Source organism: Myotis myotis, unplaced genomic scaffold, assembly GCF_014108235.1.
Source record: "Myotis myotis isolate mMyoMyo1 unplaced genomic scaffold, mMyoMyo1.p scaffold_m19_p_6, whole genome shotgun sequence".
In the NCBI taxonomy this organism is placed as follows: domain Eukaryota; kingdom Metazoa; phylum Chordata; class Mammalia; order Chiroptera; family Vespertilionidae; genus Myotis; species Myotis myotis.
In genome coordinates this window covers 95,157,128-95,171,094 of record NW_023416368.1, presented here as the reverse complement: position 1 = coordinate 95,171,094, position 13,967 = coordinate 95,157,128, and the positions used below count along the sequence as shown (strand labels likewise).

General features: G+C 42.9%; 1 pseudogene; it reads right to left on the bottom strand.

Moving 5' to 3' along the window:
- Window positions 1-711: 711 nt before the first annotated feature.
- LOC118657752 lies at window positions 712-1,901 on the bottom strand (annotated as a pseudogene).
- Window positions 1,902-13,967: the final 12,066 nt, after the last annotated feature.

Here is a 13,967-nt window from a genome sequence, read left to right as displayed (position 1 = left end):
AACCCAACCCAGGCATTTGCCCTGACAGGATTGGCATAAACCCACAGTGTAACAGTGCTGCTTTATTGGGGTGAGGTTGGGAGGGGAGACACAATGGTGAGGAGCAAAATCAATGAAAGGAATACATGCTCAGGAAGTAATAATGTTAAAATAGTTGTACACAAAATGGTTAACTGCAATCACTTTCTTAAGAGGACTCAACTCATGGAAGAAAAATTTTAATTTTCATTGCAAAATACACCTGTAGGAAGTAGAAATTGGTTTCAGTAACATTAGTAGAGAATACATTCTAGAAATTGTAACATCCTGGCAGCAATTTAATAGAACAGTCCCAGATGGTTAGGCTGAAGCCAACTCCTAATGAGAACGAAAGCTTTTTCTGTGAGGAACTTTGGAGAAATACTACACTGTGCATAACCAAATTGAATTGTTGTCACTAGTGTAAAGTTTCATATAGTAAATGTTTTTTTTTTTTTCTATATCCACTTCAATTTCACAGCAAGAGTGGCACAGGACCCCTAAACACAGAAGAGAGCAAGATATCTAACTCCTTCATATAATAATGCATGCAATTCAAAATGATTACACTATCATTACATCTGGGGCTTTCTGCAACTACAAGGTGGTGGTTATGGTAAGCATGGCCCCTGGTATCAATATCTAAAAAGGAGCCACCACCTTCTTTTACATGTTTCCTTTTTGCATTTTTTCTTAATTCTGCTGTAGTTGCTGCTTCTTGGGAAAACTGGTAAAAACAAAGTTGTAATCATTGAACATTGACACAGTCTGGCTATCAAGAGTTTAAACCTGCCCTAATCAGTTTGGCTCAGTAGATAGAGCGTCGGCCTGCGGACTCAAGGGTCCCAGGTTTGATTCCGGTCAAGGGCATGTACCTCGGTTGTGGGCACATCCCCAATGGGGAGTATGCAGGAGGCAGCTGATCGATGTTTCTCTCTCATCAATGTTTCTGACTCTCTCTATCCCTCTCCCTTCCTCTCTGTAAAAAAATCAATAAAATATATATATTTTTAAAAGAGTTTAAAACCTTCAATCTTCTAGGGCGAAGAAAGCACTGTATGACATTTAGAACTCTGGTTTACAAACAAGGTGGTCACACATTTTCCTGGCTGGAAAACTTCCACAACTTTCCTGATCATCATCATAGGAGGTCTGATTTAAGTTTGTTACAAATAACGTAAGAAAATTCTGGTTCTGGAGTGATGTGATGGTCCAATAAGTTCCATCTGATTACATGCCATTCGTTGAATACCCATAAGGATTGAACACTGTGACGCCAATGACAGGACCTGGTATCAGGTCATGAATTCCACTCTCACGAGTGACATTCTTTGCAGTAACACCATCTTTCATGTGAACTGGTCCATAACTGCTGAGTCAAACTCACTCATCAGAATTTCCAGGGTTTGATCTGGCTGACAGATTACTCTCTGGGAAATCCAACATATACAAGTACCAACAGTCAGAATTCATACATTTCATACAATATGCTGCAACTGCATTAAGAAACTCTATTTCTTCCTGGAAATTTCGATGTGGGTACCCTTGGTGAGAAGGCTTTATGACATTCTTAAAAGAATAAAAGAAGCTTTGAATTCAGTCAAACCCACTGTAACCCCAGCAAGTTTCAACAGGGGAACCAGTGCTTTCACCAAGAGGGTGGTACCACATGAAACCTCTCCTAGAGACAAACTTGCTAGTCTCACTGAGTACATAAGCTTCCTGCTTGTAATTTTTATTATACTTATGGTTGAACATTGAACATCCTTCAAAAGTATGTCCCAATTGGATCTTGAGATGGTGAGATTTGCATTGGGTTGCTGCTTGTAGAACCAAACCTCTAGTAACTTTTCGGTCCCTTCAAAAAAATGTACAACCTCCATCACTGTGAGACTAGCAAACAGCCAATAATCACAGAAAGTCAACTAAATTAAATCTCTTTTCCTGCCACTGTTGCAGATTTTTCCAGCTGTTTCAGGTTCCCTCCTTTTTGGGGAGGTTGGGGAGGGGTTAGTATTATTTTACATTCACTTTTTTTTATAAAAAATTAATAAAATTTCCCTGGCTTGTGTGTGTGTGTGTGTGTGTGTGTGTGTGTGTGTGTGTGTGTGTGTAAGTGAAGATTGAACATGAGTCTGTTGGAAATAGAGACTGGTCATACTGTGGAAGCCTCTGAACCATTTTTCAACTAGGCCTTGACTTTTGGATTCCTGGATTCATTTCAACATTATCCAATTTTAACAAGAATCCTGCTAAGTCATTTTAGCCAGAATCACATATCCTCCATTCCCCAGGTGATCACCCTGGCTTTACTTCAGCAAGAATTCTCAGCTGAAAGCAAATAATCAAGCAATCCTGTTGCTGAGGACTACTCAAGCTAGAGAATCTAAACACATTTGTTGAGCTCAAATAACTCTAGCAGCTGAAATTGCGATTCTGTTATCTGTTCTGGCTATATTATCCATCATTATATTTAACTGAACTGTGCCACAGCCCCAATAAAGTAGTTGTTTTTATATTAATCTCAAAATTCTATCCATTCTTATCTTGGAATGATCAAGATTTGGCTACTCTAAGAAAGGGTAAGATGAATGAGACTGAAGGAAATCAGGACTACAACTAATAGTCTCATATGCTTGCCATGTTTTCTACTGATGCAATTAAAAATTATACAACTCCAGATTTAAAATGGCAGTAGACTAAGTGGATGCTGCACGGACATGCTCCCAGGAACAAACTGGAATTACAATTAAAATACAGAAAAGCTTCCTGAATAATCAGCAGAAGACTCACTGGAGAGAACCCTGATAACCAAGGACTGAAGGTGGAGACCTCATAAACTGGTAGGACAAACAGAGGTGGGAAAGGGCTGGCCGGGAACCCACAAACAGCAACTGAAGTTCTGGAGAGATATCTCAGCTGTGGGGTTGCCAATGAGAACCTTGGGATATAATCCTCAGCTGGGTCTCCCAGCAGAGAGCACCAGAACTGAGAAGGGTGCCCACATAACATCTGGCTGTGAAAAGCAGCAGAGTTGCTAGCTGTCAAGGGAGAGATGGCTGGACATTCAGGCACCCTCTTAAAGGGCTAACACACAAAATTCCCTGTGGAACCACCTGAACTGGAGCTGTGCAAGCAGAAGCCAGGACCAAGGACTCAGGGGTTAGAGCTCAGAAGGCAGACACCCCTGGTTTCCTGTGCTGAGTCATTCCCTCATGCAGCAGAGGACAGAATACCACGACTCAGAGGAGGCACAGTGCGGAAAATACAAAGGTGCGGAGGTGCGCGCGGAGCGGGCTGGTGGCTGAGGGCGCGGTTGTCGGTTTCAATCGGGAGGGAGGCTCAGGCCCTGATCTCCAGTCTGGGCGAGTCTCTAGGGACCCAGACTCAAACGGGAGAAGCGGGACTGTCTGACAGAGGGCAGCTTTCTCTCCAAGGTTTGCAGTGGTTGCTGGGACTCTGAGAGGTAGAGCCTCTGGGGACGGGACTGAGAGCAGCCATAACTGCTCCCTCCCCCCCGCCCTGTTGATCCCGTGCGACCCGCCCCGCCCAAGCCCTGCACAGAGCCATTTACTGGATAGCCTCAGGCAAAGGCTAGATTAGCACCTCCCCAGAGGACAGAAGTTTTCCCACTGCAGACACAGCTGACTCTCACAGCCAGTTGGCCTGGAGGTCAAATCCCCCCCAGTGTTACCTACAACAATCAAGGCTTAACTACAACAAGACTGCGCACAAAGACCACTAGGTGGTGCACCAAGAAAGCATAAAAAATGCGGAGACAAAGAAACAGGACAAAATTGTCAATGGAAGATATAGAGTTCAGAACCACACTTTTAAGGTCTCTCAAGAACTGTCGCCCTAGCCAGTTTGGCTCAGTGGATAGAGCTTCAGCCTATGGACTGAAGGGTCCCGGGTTCGATTCCGACCAAGGGCATGTACCTTGGTTTCGGGCACATCCCCAGTGGGGGGTGTGCAGGAGGCAGCTGATGGGTGTTTCTCTCTCATTGATGTTTCTAACTCTCTGTCCCTCTCCCTTCCTCTCTGTAAAATATCAATAAAATATATTTAAAAAAAAAAGAACTGTCTAGAAGCCGCCGATAAACTTAATGAGATCTAAAAGAAATCTAATGAGACCCTCAATGTTATGATAAAGAACCAACTAGAAATTAAGCATACACTGACTGAAATAAAGAATATTATACAGACAGATGGGATAAGGAAGATGGCGGTGATATAGGCAGACGCGACCCAGGTCGTGTCCTGGAGCAAATGGAGTGAGCAGCTGAAACTAATAACACCCACCCCAAATTGGCGAAATTGCTCAGCTGGTGAGACCGTTTGCAGCTGGGAAGGGCAGAACTCCCCTGGAAAGGTAAAAAAAAAAAAAACAGGGATTTGGGCAGGAAAGTTTGCCAGACCTCTGAGCCCAGAGGGTCAGAGGGTCAGAGGGAGACCGCATGGCAGACAGCCGAGCCCCTTGGGACAGGCACAGCCCCTGACTAGGGAAAGGAGATCCTCGGGATTCCTGGCACTGCTGGGGGATTTGAGAGCTGGGTTCTGTGATCACGGAGGACTGAGCCTAAAGGGGGCAGCCTGAAGAGCTGACCAGACCATGCAGTGCCGATAAGAGAAGAGCTTACAGAAACCAAGCCTTCCCCGTTTCCGCGGCCGGCATTTGTTTGTTTGTTTTCACTGAATCCTGTTCATGGGACATTTCGGATACAGACACTCACCTGTGCTGAAGAGAGGGCGAGGGTGCGGAGGAGTGGAATCTGGGGAGAGACTGAGGAGAGAAGGGGGGCCGGGAGAGGTGGCAGCGAATTGAGCGCTGAGACACTCCTGAGCCCAGGACTGGGGCAGCCATTCTCTCCGGAGAGTGAGACTCCTCTCCCCAACCCCCAGGGAAGGAGCACAGCCACACCCAGACTCCACCCTGAACGAGATCAAGGATTAAAATAATCTGATCAGTCCCTGGGAGTTAACAGGGTCTGGCCTATAGAGGGATTTTCAATCCCAGCAACAACACAGAGCGGGTAACTATTAAGGAACCAGCTCTGGATAGTTGACCTCTCCAAATCAGTTTTAAATGCGATAGAGAAGCTGTATAGCCTCAGAGGCCAACCCCAGAACACTGCCACCCAGAGGCTGAGCCACAAACTGACTCTTTGCTAAACACAAAATAAGGCAGTCTGGGAAACAAATACGACCTGCTTTAAAATAAGGACTGTGGTTTACAACACAGAGGAACAGTGTATCACAGGGAAACTCAACACTCTCCTGAATACCTGGCAGGACTAAAGGCGAGCCAGACTGAAGAATAGAAGAACCGAAGGACCTTCACCACTGCAAATTTTTTTTTCTTTTTTCACCTTTTACTTAAGAAACCAATTTTTTTTCTTTTTTTTTCTTCTTTTTCCATCACCTGATTTTACCCTTCTAATTACTACCTTCTTATTTTTAACCAGTATTATTACTGCTACCATTTTACCATTTTTTAAAGTGCCATTTTATTTTTTCTTTATTTTATTTTGGGATTAGTGTCCTCCATTCTATTTTCATCATTATATTATTAGTTGTTTCTAGTTTGCATCCATCTCCGGGGAGCTGTTGCTGGAATTTGTTGGGATTAGTGGCGGTTCTATAGGAGTATTCTCCTCATATAAAAAGTCTCTTCCCCTCTTCCACTTCATTCTCTCTTTTCGCTCTTTTCTTTTCTTTTCTTTTCTTTTCTCGCTTTTATTTTCCCCCCTCTTTTTTCCCAATTTCAATTTTGCACTCCTTTTTTTGGTCCCTACTTTTCTTTTCCTTTTTCTCTTTTATCTTTTTCTCTTCCTTCTTCCTTATCCCCTGATTCTCTTAATTCGGGTGGTCACCTTTATTTGGGGTTATTAATATTGTGAATATATTTGTGTTTAGTGCCTGGTACGTGGTGCCTTGGTGTGTTGTATTTAGTGCCTTTAAATCAACGCAGCAGATCCAAGCAACAGCAGCCTCCTGAGCACCACACCTGCTGCTGAGGAACAGCAGCTGTATGTGAAGCCTCCCCCGACCAGCCAGAAGAGCCACCACAGCTGTGAACAGCACCCACAAGAGGAGCTGCTGCCAACTGAGGAGCAGCTGCTACCGCAACCGCACGAAGAACAACCACAGACCAAGGAGTCACTGCCACCCAGGGAGCAGCCACTGAACAACTCAACGTCTAGATATGTCAGTGAGATCAAACATGGGTAGACAAAGAAACCCCCAAAGGAAAGAGAAGGAGGACTCTCCAGAAAAGCAGCTAAGTAATGCAGAGGCATGCAACATGACAGAAAAGGAATTCAGAATAAGGGTCCTAGAGTGCATAAACTGGATGGAGGAAAAAACAACAACTTCTACAAGAAGCAAGAAGAAACAGATGAAAAAGTCAACTACCTATGGAAGAAGCAAGAAGAAACAGATGAAAAAATCAACAACTTAAGTAAGACCCAAGAAGAAATGAAGAGTGATAGAGCTGCAATAAAAAACACCATTGAACGTATCAACACTAGACTAGGAGAAGCAGAGGACTGAATTAGTGAATTAGAAGACAAGGAAGCAAAACACACCCAAAATGTACTGCAATTGGAGAAAAAAATTAAAAGACAGGAGGAGAGCCTAAGGGAGCTTTGGGACAACATGAAACGAAACAACATACGAATAATAGGGGTGCCAGAACAACAGAAAGATGAACAAGGATTAGAAAACCTATTCAAAGAAATAATATCAGAAAACTTCCCTGAGGTGGGGAAGAAAAAAGTCACACAAGCCCAGAGAGTCCCAAACAAGGTGAACCCGAAAAGACCCACACCAAGACACATCATAATTACCATGGCAAATGTTCAGGACAAAGAGAGAATCTTACAGGCTGCAAGAGAGAGACGGAAAGTTACATACAAGGGATCTCCTATTAGATTATCAAATGATTTCTCAACAGAAAAACATCAGGCCAGAAAAGAATGGACGGAAATTTACAAAGTGATGCAAAGCAAAAGACTGAATCCAAGAATACTCTATCCAGCAAGGCTATCATTCAAACTTGAATGGGAAATAAGAAGCTTCTCAGACAAAAAAAGGCTAAGGGAGTTTATCACCACCAAGCCAGCAATGCAAGGAATGCTAAAGGGACTGGTATAAAAAGAAGAAATAAAAAGCTCAGAAAGAAAACAGCCACACAAAAAAAGAAATGGCTACAAACAAGTACCTTTCAATAATAACTTTAAACGTAAACGGACTAAATGCTCCAACCAAAAGACATCAAGTGGCTGAATAGATAAAAAAGCATGACCCATACATCTGCTATCTACAAGAAACCCACCTCATTAGAAGGGACTCACACAGACTGAAAGTGAAAGGATGGAAAAATATCTTTCAGGCAAATGGAAAGGAAAAGAAAGCTGGGATAGCAATACTTATATCGGACAAAATAGACCTCAAAGTGAAGGTCATAACAAGAGATAAGGAAGGCCACTTCATAATACTAAAGGGATCAATACAACAAGAAGATATAACCCTGGTAAACATATATGCACCCAATGCAGGAGCACCCAAATTCATAAAAAAACTCCTGGAAGATATCAAAGGAGAGATCAACAACAATACAATCATAGTAGGGGACTTTAATACACCACTGACAGCACTGGATAAGTCCTCTAGACAAACAATCAGCAAAAATACAGCAATCCTAAATGACTCACTAGATCAGATGGACTTAATAGACATCTTCAGAACACTTCACCCCAAAGCCAGGGAATATACATTCTACTCATGTGCTCATAAGACATATTCAAAAATAGACCATATATTGGGTCACAAGCAAAGTATCCCCAAATTCAAGAAGATTGAAATCATAAAAAGCATCTTTGCAGACCACGATGGCATAATATTAGAAATAAACTACAATAAAAACAACCCAAAATGCTCAAACACCTGGAAGCTGAATAGCATGCTATTAAATATTGATTGGGTTACCAATGAGATCAAAGATGAAATTAAAAACATCCTGGAAACTAATGACAATGAAAACACAACAATCCAAAACCTATGGGACACAATGAAAGCAGTCCTGAGAGGGAAGTTTATAGCTCTACAGGCCTATATCAAAAAACAAGAAAAAATGGTAGTAAATCATCTAACTCTACAACTCAAAGAATTAGAAAGACAGCAACAAGAAAACCCCAGAGTGAGCCGAAGGAAGGAGATAATAAAGATTAGAGCAGAAATAAATGACATAGAGACCAAAAAAACAATACAGAAAATCAATGAAACCAAGAGCTGGTTCTTTGAAAGGATAAACAAGATTGACAAACCTCTAGCCAGACTCACCAAGAAGCAAAGAGAGAGGCCCCAAATAAACAAAATCAGAAACGATAGAGGCAAAATAACAACAGACCCCACAGAAATACAAATGATTGTTAAAAAAAATACTATGGACAGCTCTACTCCAACAAACTAGACAACCTGGAGGAAATGGACATATTCCTAGAAAAATACAACATTCCAAAACTCAATCAGGAAGAATCTAAAAATCTCAACAGGCCAATAACTATGGAAGAAATTGAAGTAGTCATCAAAAAGCTTCCATCAAACAAAAGCCCAGGGCCAGACGGCTTCACAGGGGAGTTTTACCAAACATTCAAGGAAGAACTAAAACCTATCCTCCTCAGACTACTACAAAAAATTCAAGAGGAAGGAACACTTCCAAGCTCATTCTATGAAGCCAGCATCACCCTAATACCAAAACCAGGTAAAGACAACAGAATGAAAGAGAGTTACAGGCCAATATCCCTCATGAACATAGATGCCAAAATCCTCAACAAAATCTTAGCAAATCGGATCCAGCAGTACATCAGAAAGATCATACACCATGACCAAGTAGGATTTATCCCAGGAATGCAAGGATGGTACAATATCTGCAAATCAATAAACGTGATATATCACATAAACAAATTGAAAGAAAAAAAAACCACATGGTCATATCAATTGATGCAGAAAAAGCATTTGACAAAATTCAACACCCATTTTTGATAAAAACTCTCAGTAAGGCGGGAGTAGAAGGATCGTACCTCAACATAATAAAAGCCATATATGACAGGCCCACAGCCAACATCATACTCAATGGACAAAAACTAACACCATTTCCCCTAAGAACAGGAACAAGACAGGGATGCCCCCTCTCACCACTCCTGTTCAACATAGTACTGGAAGTGTTAGCCATTGCAATTCGGCAAGAAGAAGAAATAAAAGGCATCCAAATTGGAAAAGAGGAAGTAAAACTGTCCTTATTTGCAGATGACATGATATTATACATACAAAACCCTAGAGACTCCATCAAAAAGCTACTAGACTTAATACATGAATTTGGCAATGTAGCAGGATACAAAATTAACCCCAAGAAATCCGAGGCATTTCTATACACCAATAGTGAACTTTCAGAAAGAGAGATTATAAAAACAATCCCGTTTACCATCGCACCAAAAAAATTAAGCTACCTAGGAATAAACTTAACTAAAGAGGTAAAAGACCTCTACTCAGAAAACTACAGGACGTTGAAAAAAGATATAGAGGAAGACATAAACAGATGGAAGAACATACCGTGTTCATGGATTGGTAGAATCAACATCATTAAAATGTCCATACTACCCAAAGCAATCTATAAATTCAACACACTTCCCATTAAAATACCAACAGCATACTTCATAGATCTAGAACAAACTCTCCAAAAATTCAACTGGAATAAAAAAAAGACCCCGAATAGCTGCAGCAATCTTGAAAAAGAACAAAGTAGGTGGGATCTCAATACCAGATATCAAGATGTATTACAAAGCCACTGTTCTCAAAACTGCCTGGTACTGGCACAAGAATAGGCATATAGATCAATGGAATAGAATAGAGAGCCCAGAAATAGGCCCAAACCAATATGCTCAATTAATATTTGACAAAGGAGGCAAGAACATACAATGGAGCCAAGATAGTCTCTTCAATAAATGGTGTTGGGAAAATTGGACAGATATATGCAAGAAAATGAAACTAGACCACCAACTTACACCATACACAAAAATAAACTCAAAATGGATAAAAGACTTAAATGTATGACAGGAAACCATAAAAATTCTAGAAGAATTCAAAGGCAACAAAATCTCAGACATATGCCGAAGCAATTTCTTCACTGATACAGCTCCTAGGGCACTTGAAACTTAAGAGAAAATGAACAAATGGGACTACATCAAAATAAAAAGCTTCTGCACAGCAAAAGAAACCATCAACAAAACAACGAGAAAACCCCCTGTGTGAGAAAACATATTTGCCAATGTCATATCTGATAAGGGCCTAATCTCCAAAATTTATAGGGAACTAATACAACTTAACAAAAAGAAGATAAACAATCCAATCAAAAAATGGGCAAAGGATCTAAATAGACACCTTTCAAAAGAGGACATTCAGAAAGCCAACAGACATATGAAAACATGCTCAAAGTCACTAATCATCCAAGAGATGCAAATCAAAACAACAATGAGGTACCATCTCACACCTGTCAGACTGGCTATCATCAACAAATCAACAAACGACAAGTGCTGGAGAGGATGTGGAGAAAAAGGAACACTTGTGCACTGCTGGTGGGAATGCAGACTGGTGCAGCCACTATGGAAGACAGTATGGAGTTTCCTCAAAAAACTACAAATGGAACTCCCATTTGACCCTGTGATCCCACTTCTAGGAATATATCCCAGGAAACCAGAAACACCAATCAGAACGGATATATGCACCCCTATGTTCATAGCAGCACAATTCACCATAGCTAAGATCTGGAAACAGCCTAAGTGCCCATCAGTAGATGAATGGATTAGAAAACTGTGGTACATCTACACGATGGATACTATGCTGCTCTAAAAAGGAAGGAACTCTTACCATTTGTAACGGCATGGATGGAACTGGAGAGCATTATGCTAAGTGAAATAAGCCAGTCAATAAAGGAAAAATACCACATGATCTCACTCATTCATGGATAATAGAGACCATTATAAACTTTTGAACAATAATAGATACAGAGGCAGAGCTGCCTCAAACAGATTGTCAAACTGCAGCGGGAAGGCCGGGGAGGGTTGGGGGGCAGGAGGTAGGGGGGTAAGAGATCAACCAAAGGATTTGTATGCATGCATATAAGCATAACCAATGGACATAAGACACTGGGGAATAGGGGAGGCTAGGGGACTGTCTAGGGCGGGGGGGGGGGGAATGGACATATATATAATACCCTTCGTATTACATTATGCAATAAAATAAAAAAAATGATAAAAATAAAAAAAGAATATTATACAGACTCCCAACAGCTGACCAGAGGAGCGCAAGAATCAAGTCAAAGTTTTGAAATGCAAAGAAGCAAAAAACACCCAACTGGAAAAGCAAAATGAAAAAAGAATCCGAAAATATGAAGATAGTGTAAGGAGCCGCTGGGACAGCTTCAAGCGTACCAACATCAGAATTATAGGGGTGCCAGAAGATGAGAGAGAACAAGACATTGAAAACCTATTTGAAGAAATAATGACAGAAAACTTCCCCTACCTGGTGAAAGAAATAGACTTACAACTCTAGGAAGCACAGAGAACCCCAAACAAAAGGAATCCAAAGAGGACCACACCAAGACACATCATAATTAAAATGCCAAGAGCAAAAGACAAAGAGAGAATCTTAAAAGCAGCAAGAGAAAGAAACTCAGTTACCTACAAGGGAGTACTCATACGACTGTCAGCTGATTTCTCAACAGAAACTTTGCAGTCCAGAAGGGAGTGGCAAGAAATATTCAAAGTGATGAATACCAAGAACCTACAACCAAGATTACTTTATCCAGCAAAGCTATCATTCAGAATTGAAGGTCAGATAAAGAGCTTCACAGATAAGGAAAAGCTAAAGGAGTTCATCACCAGCAAACCAGTATTATATGAAATGCTGAAAGGTATCCTTTAAGAAGAGGAAGAAGAAGAAAAAGGTAAAGATACAAATTATGAACAACAAATACACATCTATCAACAACTGAATCTAAAAATCAAGTGAATAAATAATCTGATGAACAGAATGAACTGGTGATTATAATAGAATCAGGGACATAGAAAGGGAATGGACTGACTATTCTTGGGGGGGAAAGGGGCGTGGGAGATGGGGGAAGAGACTGGACAAAAATCGTGCACCTATGGATGAGGACAGTGGTTGGGGAGTAAGGCGGAGGGTGGGATGGGAACTGGAAGGAGGGGAGTTATGGGGGGGGGGGGAAGAGGAACAAATGTAATAATCTGAACAATAAAGATGTAATAAAAAAAATAAAAAATAAAAAAGAAGAAAAAGCCCTGACTGGTTTGGCTCAGTGGATAGAATGTTGGCCTTCAAACTGAAGTGTCTCAGGTTCGATTTCGGTCAAGGGCATGTACTTTGGTTGCGGGCACATTCCCAGTGTGGGGTGTGCAGGAAGCAGCTGATCGATGTTTCTCTCTCATCGATGTTTCTAACTCTCTATCCCTCTCCCTTCTCCTCTGTAAAAAATCAATATTTTAAAAAAACAAGAAAAATCAGCAACCCCCTGATCATCCCCGCTCTATGCGTGACAGGGGGGAGCTCCCCAACCCCCTGATTGGCCCTGCTCTGTGTGTGACAGGGTACAGAGCCCCAACCCCCCTGATGGGCCCTGCTTTGTGCGTGACAGGGGGCAGCACCCCAACCCCCTGATCGGCCGGCTCTGTATGTGACAGGGGTGTCACCACAACCCCCTGATCCGCCCTGCTCTGTGCGTGACAGGGGGTGGCGCCACAACCTCCCCATCGACCCTGCCTTGAGTGTGACAGGGGGCGGCGCCCCAACCTTCCAATCAGCCCTACCCTGAGCGTGACTGAGGGTGGCATCGCAACCTCTTGATCCGCCCTGCTCTGTGCATGACAGGGGGCGGCGCCCCAACTCCCCAATCCGCCCTGCTCTAAGCCCGACCAGGAGCTGCAGGGCAGGCACCTAGGGATTGGGCCTGCCCTCTGCCACGCAGGAGTGGGCCTAAGCCAGCAGGTCATTATCTCCCAAGGGGTCCCAGACTGTGAGAGGGCACAAGTGGGGCTGAGGGACACCTTCCCCCCCCTCCCCGCCAGTGCACAAATTTTTGTGCACTGGGCCTCTAGTCTATATAATAAAAGCCTAAGCGAGCATTATGGCAGAACTACCAGAACGACCTGTCCCTATGATGCGCACTGACCACTGGGGGCAGACAATCAACGCTGGTGCTGCCTCCTGGTGGTCAGTGCGCTCCCACAGGGGGAGTGCCGCTCAGCCAGAAGCCGGGCTCATGGCTGGTGAGTGCAGCAGTGGTGGTGGAAGCCTCTCCTGCCTCTGCAGCAGTGCTAAGGAGCAGCGAGCAGGCAGGTGGTAAGGAGCGAGGGCTCCCAGACTGTGTGAGGACACAAGCCGGGCTGAGGAAATGCCCCCCGCCCCCCACCTCCATGCACAAATTTCATGCACCAGGCCTCTATTACTTTCAATAATAAAGAATTATGAAGGAAGGAAGGAAGGAAGGAAGGAAGGAAGGAAGGAAGGAAGGAAGGAAGGAAGGAAGGAAGGGAGGAAGGGAGGAAGGGAGGAAGGAAAAAAAAAAAAAAAAAAAACAGCTCCCTTGCCCTAGAAACCAGGAGGTCACTGTTCGATTCCCGGTCAGGGCACATGCCTGGGTTGCGGGCTCAGTCCCCAGTGTGGGGCATGCATAAGGAAACCAATCAATGATTCTCCCTCATCCTGATGTTTCTATCTTTCTCTCCCTCTCTCTTCCTCTCTTAAATCAATAAAAGAAAAATATTTTTTAAAAAACCAGCTCCCTTGGCCCATCACTAGTCCCCATCCCCACACTATTGCATTTAGCCTTCTTCAGAGTCCCATGGGATCTGGCCATATGCCAGAAAGGGGGA